At 38.4% G+C, this 8,892-nt stretch overlaps 1 long non-coding RNA gene across 5 annotated transcripts; it reads left to right on the forward strand.

The window, feature by feature from the left end:
- The first annotated feature begins 231 nt into the window (after positions 1–231).
- LOC123967237 lies at positions 232–8,489 on the forward strand. 5 transcript variants are annotated; one of them, XR_006824214.1, is made up of 9 exons: positions 232–366; positions 851–969; positions 1,120–1,371; positions 1,600–1,661; positions 1,754–1,913; positions 2,035–2,259; positions 2,343–2,504; positions 2,772–2,838; positions 3,024–4,060. It is a non-coding gene; the product is annotated as an uncharacterized LOC123967237 (long non-coding RNA). The 5 variants fall into 5 exon arrangements; XR_006824216.1 differs by lacking the exon at positions 851–969 and adding an exon at positions 7,595–8,489 and having other exon boundaries at positions 233–366; positions 3,024–3,290; XR_006824215.1 differs by lacking the exon at positions 851–969 and having other exon boundaries at positions 1,120–1,414.
- The last annotated feature ends 403 nt before the right edge of the window (positions 8,490–8,892 follow it).

The raw sequence follows: 8,892 nt of genomic DNA on the forward strand, positions 1-8,892 counted from the left end.
TTTTTTTAAACGAAGTAGGAAAAACTCCAGTTATAAAAATACCCGTGTCCGTGTGGACAGCGCAGGACGACACAGCCGTCCTTGGAAGTTGTTCAGTATTCTGTATATCACCAAGAAAGTGTTTTTTCGGTTGTGAAGGACAATTAAGCTTATTTTCTTTTCCAGGCCGAACAAGATTGGATACAGTTTCTTTTTTCGGGCCAACAATAGCTTGGTAAACATGTTTCTATTTATTTCTACCACTTTACGGAGGACAGTTTCATCAACAAGGACCTGTGTGAAGCTGGTTTTTCAGCCAAGCTGAGGCTAAAAGACAGGGTTTTTCTATCTATAAGGGCTGATGTTGATGATGCAGAAACACAAGCTGTAAGTAGCATATCACTTAAATGTTTGTTTTGTATTGATAATTGAACATTATGACTTGTGAATCCAGTGTCTCTGGCTACAGCGTATACAGTGTAGCTACTATGTTACAAATTACAGACATGGCAGATTAGCCTACCTATTCTACCCATTCCTATATTGTTGTTGTTCCTTCAATGGTCAAAATGTGATAATTTAATCATTTGCCCTGTGATTATATTTATTATCCTACCATTTAGTTTAGTTGCCAAAGCAAAAATACTGAAATTGATTTCATTGATTGTTTCCAGCCATTAAGGTTTTACACTGCTTTAAAAAACTAGTGGCATGTGGGTAAACACTGTTTTATGTGAATCATGAAGTTGTTCATAGCAAAAACAAGTTATTCCATTGTGTTTTCCCACTGAGAGTACATCACAACAGACGCCCACAAGACATTGTGTACACCGAGAATGCCAAACTGACCCTGAACCTGCTGTGTTTGTAGCAACACAGTTCTGCCCTCTGATGGCATCTTTTGGCACACAGTTCAGCTACTGTCCATCTACAAAGTCTGCTAGAACACAGTTTTCCAAGGCACATTGAAACAATCTGTGAGAAGCAAAGGTGATCAAATAAAATGGACAAGAAATGGGTGTTATTTGCTGATGGACTGAAGAAGATTGTATTAGTTTACTAATAGCAAGAAAACACATAAAGATGTACAACATCACAGTATCACAAACTAAAAACCTTAATTTCTTTGTTTCTAATCAGCCACACAGGTTAGTTTCCTCCAAAATGCCAGCACAGAGATCAATCACCAAGACTCATGGTTCTCTCATCCACACCTGTAAAGGGTTCTGCACATTCACTGAGTGTCAGACCAGCAAAGAGACCCTGTCTTGTATTACTGAAGGAGGGTGAGGAGGAGGAAGAGGAGGATGAAGACAGTGTTTCTGATTTCCCAGAGCCACATGATTCCACGTATGAGCCTGGAGAATCTTTGACAGAGCCATCTGACGTTAGGTTAGGAGCCATGGCTACTTTCAATGTTGGAATTTTGTCTGTGGTAATACATTTTTCACTGATTAACTAAATATTAATTTATCATTTACAACTCACCAGGTAAAGAATCAAACTTCACAGATTTTTTTGGCAGTGTTATGGTTTATCACTGATTATGGAAAACTATACTTTATTTCTGTCTAACGATTGTCATAAATAGTGATGTATAACGTTTCTCATATATTTAAGGACACTCCAGCCAGCCACTGCTACTGGGGACCAACAATATCATTGACCTTCAACTTGTACAGGTTAAACCTACACTTCTATGGACAGAAAGTCAACAAGACTTGTGTACACTTCACTATTTATAATGTGTATATGTATATTTTATTTCGTCTAGAGCAATGAGGTTGGTGGCAGCGTGCACATGGAAAAGGAAGGTCTAAAAAGAGGCCTGGATTTTCTGGAGGTAAACCATTTGACTGTGCATTACATTGTGACACAATTTCTGAGGGAGCGACAGGTGACCCAGTACTATGATGTTTGGCACTTTGAGAAGGGTAATTACATGGTTTTATTTAAAATTTAAATACCATATAAAACTGGTAAGTTAATGTAGTCACAGTTTCACTTTATTTTCTTCTTTTTTTTTTACATTATCACAACTTTATATCTTATCAGGTTAGTCCAAAAAGCTGGACAAGATTTTCCAAAACAAGGAGTGTGCAAGTGGTTGTCTAGCATCAAAAGCCACATTTACTGGACAGCCGTGTCTTCAAAGTCTGGACTGGAGAAAGTCCCTGGTCAACCACATCCAGAATGTGCACACACATGATGATCTGCTCTTCCTCAAGTATGCTCATCCTGACATAGCCTCCAGAGACCCCAGGAAGTGGTTTCAACCAGGTTTGTATCAAGTCATTTTCATCTACTAATAACTGCTTCTACAAGGACTTACTCCATTTGTGTTTGTGTTTGACTGTCAACAGGTTCAGTGGCCCTGTACAAAGTCGATAAACTCTGAAGAGTTTTCAAAGACGTCGAAAAACTCAGTCATCACCAACAAACGTCATAACTAGAAGCCTTCATAGTTTCATTCTACGCTTTGCACCAAAGAATGACGTTTTCCCCTTCATTGGGATTCTGTGCAGGTAATAACTATTTTTTTAAATAGTATTAAAACATCCATGGAATCTGCAGGTTGACATGTACGAACCAAAAAACTTGTTTCAAGCGTAATATTAATATAAATGTTGTATAAATGTAAAAGAGATGTATGTTTAACAATATATGGGTGTAACTACAGAGATAGGCTTTCATTTGTTTTTGTTTTTAATGCTTAACCTGGCTGCCATGCATTTTAATGAGAATACCAAGTGAGAACAAGCTACAACTTAAGCAGGTAATGCTGTCTACAGGAAAACGTTCCTGAGTCCAAGAAGGGAGAATATACAGCAAAGCCTGTTAAGATGGAGCAAACATTTAGTAAGTTAAATATATTTTTTATTATAAATAACAAAGTATACAAATGTAAAAAATACCAGTGAAACAACTTTTTACATACTCAAACTTATCTATATACAACAAGGATGAATAGCACACTTAAACTTTGTGGCTCATGTTAAAAATTGTTGTGAAACATATTTCTAATGTAAACATAATTTTTGCAGACTATGTGTGTAACCTGATGAAGCTGCTTTTTGAGGACATTTGAGGACCCATCACATACAGATAGGAACATGAACAGATTCCCATCCCAGAGGACCTGCGTGCACAGTTCGACAGACCCTCAAAGTAGGAGGTCATCGCCAGGCATGTATCACGGTTCAGTCATGGGGCGGCTGGAACCCAACATAGTTCTCTGCAGGATCAGGAAACTCCTGGCGTATCCGGCCAACACCACATGACAGGATGAAGACCCTGATGTGTCTGCCTAGGTATCCCCAACACCTTACAAAACTGCAGTATGCAAGGTACCTTTAGCAACTGAACAAAAGGGAAGAAGACATCCTCATTAGAAATCACTGTATGGCTTGTTAACAGTATTTTTTGTATTGCCGGAGGGCTGGGCAATATTGACCGAACATCTATTTATTTTGGTATTTTCATGATAGTTTGTTTCCCTATTTTAGACGTGGCATAAAGAAAACAAAGTATCTTTATCCCCTGTATACCTGCATTGACACAGAACAAATTTGCCACACAATCAGCTTTGCAACCCTTTGTGCATAGAGATTTGTCTGTAGAAAATTCTAAATATGTAAAATGTGTGCTATATGTAAACTCTGATAACTTTCAAAAGACTTATTCTCAAATACTGTTGAAAGAGAATGCAGCTGCCATTTTGAGCCTCTGAATGTTAATTTTTGACTTTCATCGGAAACCATGCAGAGAGAGCCTACAGACGTTTTTACTTTATTTTCCTATTTTCTTATGAATACATCCATCCATCCATCGTCAACCGCTTATCCTGCGTACAGGGTGGGCTGGAGCCAATCCCAGCTTACATCGGGCGAAAGGCGGGGTACACCCTGGACAGGTCGCCAGTCCATCGTAGGGCCACACATAGACAAACAACCACCCACACTCACATTCACACCTAAGGACAATTTTAACAGGTACATCTATGTAGACGTATTCCATTGAATTCATGCAAAACTAGGTGGCGCCATCATGAAACCAATAAATATAAAATTTTGGTTTCAGATTTTCAGATTTTTTTTTCTCTAAGGAGAACACGGAACATTTGATTTATAGATCTGATATGAAGCTGTAGCAGACAAAAGTGTGTGTGCGTGTGTGTGTGTGTATATACAGTGTGGAAACATAGCACTCACACTGAGAGCCCATTTTCAAATGTCAAGTGTTTGTGAAATAAATGTCAACTGGCTCAGGGATGAGAAATCAAAGCACTCCTTAGCGCCGGCTGCAGCTGACACGGCACAAATGAGAAAACTTTGACAAAGAATTCAAAAGGAAAAGGAGGAAAAAATACATCTTCGATTTTTGTTTCCCCAACTCTGACATGTAAGGAGAGCAGACAGTGTTGTCGTCAGTGGTGAGGAGTCTTTGGAAAGCAGCTGGAGGAGAATCTTTGGTATTGACGGACTGTCAGACTGCCTGCCTCGCTCTCATAATGTCAGCAGATTCAATGGGAGATGCTGGGAGACCAATATGACACAGTTCTGTGGTGGCAACCACCCCAAGAATGTCTGGCTTTGTTCAGTTTTCAGTCAGAGAATGAGACAGAGAATGTCTGCAGCATCTGATCTTTAAAGCTTCATCTATTTGACCAGGTGAGAACATAACATTTGATTTCGGTTGGCATCAAATTACCAAGACATCTTAAAATATATGATTCTGTCTCATTCTCAGACAGATACAGAGAGCAAGTTCTAACCTGGGATCTGCCTAAATAGCTTCAGTATCTCTGTGTATTTTGTTATGTTTCCATGTTTCTTTCGTCAGTAAATCAGTCAACAGATGAAACATCCTTGTGGGATTTGCAGGATAGTATAATTTGAAAATCTTAATAGGTGTGGCCAGGCCAGGAATGATGAGGCCAAACACAATAAATTTGATGGGTTTTGTTCCCCGGACTGGACTTAAACAAGAACAGTAATAAAATGTAAAATTGAGGATTTGTAGGCAGTTCGAGGTTATAGTAAATACAGGAATTACTTTCTCACTTGTCATTTACTTATTGCATCTGATCTCAACCATTTAATTTAAGAGTACACTATAGTACCCCTTAGCAATACCAGAATATGTAAACAGCTGCCATAAACTAGTTCACAGTCACTCTGGTAGACTTCAGTTACTGCTAAACAGGAACTCTAGACCTAAACTCTCAACTACAAAATCTATAAAACAGTCAAGTCTAGACAGCACCAAAATCTTGACTGTCTTGACTGTTGTCTACAACAGTCAAGACTAGACAACAATAGTGGACTTTTCTGAATAGAGAAAAAAAACAAATACATTCATTTAGCCACATAATGCACATGGTCATTAACTCAAGGTAAAATATTTAAATTTACCAGAAAACAAAATACATCCACACACAATATTTTACTTGACCAACACAGGAATCACACTGCCTTCTAATGTGCAGTGTGTCCCCAGGACACGCCCACACACACACACACACACACACCAGGAACTCCGCACGTGTATGCCTCTAAGTCAGCAGAAGAGTATGAAATACACATTGTTTACAGCGTCAGTATACACTAATATAATGTTATTTTGTTTGTAAATACACTTTGTTGTCACTCACACCGTTTTGTTAGAATCAAAATATGGTACATTTTATTGTCAAGTATAGTAGCAGTGACTCATGGACAGAGATAGAACTGGAGCTAAAGATTATTTTCATTCAGTTAATCTATAGATTATTTTCTCGATTATTCAATTATCGTTTGGTCTGTAAAAAACAGGAAATAGTGAAAAATGACCTTCAAAATAATTTAGTGTCTATAAACAATAGTAAAATTTGAACATCTTGATATTTCATCCAAGATAAAATACCAATAGCAGCATTCAATAACATAACTACATATCGTAGTAGCTGGATGCTAACATGCTTTTGGTGAGAAGCATGCCAGCAAATAATTATATGATAATGCAGCCAATACAAATAGGCCTGATTCTAAATCCTAATGTACTTGCAAAGATGCAGCACGGACAGAATGTGCCAAATTAATATAGCAAAAATTTACCTATATTATTGTGCTGTTTTGAAATCGTAAATCATTTTAAATGTCTAACAATGAATTAAAAACAAATTTAATTTATCTTCTATTTTAGCTTCACAATGTCTCCTTAAGGCAGATATCTATAGAAGTGTAGTAATTCCTTTCAATCAATGCTTTTTCTTTAGTGTTTAGTTATTACAGTATTTATGTTAATTATAGTGATCTCTGGAGGGAAAAAAGCTTAATCTACTCATCACTGTAGTTCTCTCCAAATAAAAACCACAACCTAAAGGCCGAATTGGGAAATGGATGTTCTTAATATTTCACCTTTTAAAGCATGAATTGATCCTGCTGCTGTGTATCAGATCTGTAAAAGAAACTGCCTGATATTCAATTTCAGTGCTTTCACTTAGAGAGTCTGTTAGCTTGACGCCTCAGAGCTTATTAAAATGTTGATCACCGTCAAATCTGCTAGATGTGGCTCTTTCAAAAATTGACACTTGCCGGAACAATAAACAAGATAAGAATCACTTCCTTCATCAAGAACAGGAAATCTGGAAGAGTTGGTGTCAACTAACACAGTTCAAGTGTATGTACAGTGACACACATGATGGCGGATACTCATTTCAAATCAAAATCTACGAATGGGTTTTGTTTGGAAATGCATTCTGTAACTAATAAAGACTGAGACATATCTGTCAACCCTCCCATTTTCCTGGGATACTCCCATTATCAGGCAGGCTGAGTGCTGAGGCAGGAACACTGAGTGGGGACCCAAAAGGCAGACCGTGGAAAAGCGTTTGCAGTTCAAAAGGTTTATTATGATCAACAAAACAGGCTTACATATGAGTACATGGCAAGAGTCCAAACACAAGTGTAGTCCAAAAACACAGAGTAATCCAAAGGGAACAATCCAAGAAACGCAGAGAAAGCCAAAGGGAGTAATCCAAAACAAGACCAAAGCTCGGGCAGAACACTCAATCGACGATGACACCACAAGGACTGAACACAACTGAGGGCAATATATACAAGGGCACACCACACAAGCAGGCAGGGCAATTAATCACAGGTGAGAAACATTAGGAATCAAGATAGACAGGAAACAAAGCTAGACAAAAACACCAATCACCAAAATTACAAAAGAAAATAGGAAGTAAAGCTACAGACGATACACAAGGATAATTGTGACTAAATACTACATCAATACTTTTTTAGATCATGCAAGGACAATTCTATCATTCAAAATGCAAGGATGGGAACCCCAGAGCAACAAAAAGGCTACCCCATCACATCTAAAGAGTGGGAGACGTGGTTCAGCACCGGCTTTGTGGTCCAGTGGGGAGAATGGGATAGAACCCTTGAAATCTTCTCACACATTGATAAATTATTCAGATGGTATAAACCTTTTGTTAGCTATGTAGGGATCAAAACTTTTTGGTCCTGAGGACAAGCAAGATGAAAAGAAAACAACACTGCAGACAACCTCAAAGACCTCCACGACGGGCCTGACGGTCACATTGTTCTAATTAAAATGTTTTGTGCAGGTACGAGGACATGTGCAGTGGGTGAGGATCTATCGAGCAGCCCTAAATATTTTCCAATACTACAGGATGATGATAACTCATGGGTGAATGACTATGGCAAAGAACTGGGGGAAAGAAATTTAACATTTCTCGTTCCTGAAGAAAAAGCAGAAGAGGACAATAGCAGGGACAAGCCATTTAAGGGTACCTGAAGAACACATCTCCTAACTCTACTGCGAGCGGTATTATAAAGGTAACCGTAGCTTATTATTTATACGATATACTGCAGCAAAAAGCTATACAAACATGTGTGTATTGTGCATATACAGATGAATGGTGCAGAAAACAACCTTACATGCATTGACACGCTGCCCTTCTTTAATATAAAAGGACATAAGAGAGAAATTACGCAGAAGCTTTTTAACAAAAATTTTGCTGATGCTCAAAAGTATGTACTACGCGATCTTGGGTTGGTGCCAACGTGTGAATGCAGCATTCGATACATTGCAGCAGCTGCTCTACAGATTTGGCTGAGGAACCCTTTTCTCATTGCTTTGCTTAAACGGGTAGTTAGAGTGGAGGACAGTGTGAGCACAGTAGTTAAGGAATCTCTGCATATCTGGAAGGGGGAACAACACTAAAAACAATGGGGAATGTGTCTAGTCTACTAAACTATGTCATACATTGTGTATAAGATGAGAACACTGTTGTGTGAAGCTGTTAACAATGCAATATGTGACACAGATAGGACACTATGTTGTTCTAGATTTGACAAACAGACAGAATGTGTTAGATGAATGACCTCTGGATGGCGTACCATGGTGCAAATGACAGCGGATAAACATGCAGATGTACTCGATATAGCAAATGTTTTTCCTGTGAACGATCATGAATGTAAATGTACTGGTTAACTGAATCTTTGGTTTGTAAAAACATAGGTGCTTGTACTGATTTTCTGAGAAGTTTATACTTGTAATCATTGCTGACGTCAGTCTTTGTAACAAAGACCATGGAGGAGGTGATGAGGAATATATACTATGCGACAGAAAATGCAGGGGGTTACGGAGGCAAGCAAAAACTTAAAAAGGCCATATCTGACACTACTGGGGTTCGGTCCGCAGATTCAGACGTAGAAAACTGGCTCATGAAGCAAGATGCCTATACTCTACACAAGAAGGCTCCGGTGCATTTTAAGAGAAACAAGGTTTTAGTGAATTCAATAGATTGGCAATTCCAGATAGATCTAGTTGACATGTCCGCTTTTTCTGCTGAAAATGATGGGATACGCTATTTATTAACATGTAGAGATTTGTTTTCAA

This window comes from Micropterus dolomieu, unplaced genomic scaffold (assembly GCF_021292245.1).
Source record: "Micropterus dolomieu isolate WLL.071019.BEF.003 ecotype Adirondacks unplaced genomic scaffold, ASM2129224v1 scaffold_169, whole genome shotgun sequence".
In the NCBI taxonomy this organism is placed as follows: Eukaryota; Metazoa; Chordata; class Actinopteri; order Centrarchiformes; family Centrarchidae; genus Micropterus; species Micropterus dolomieu.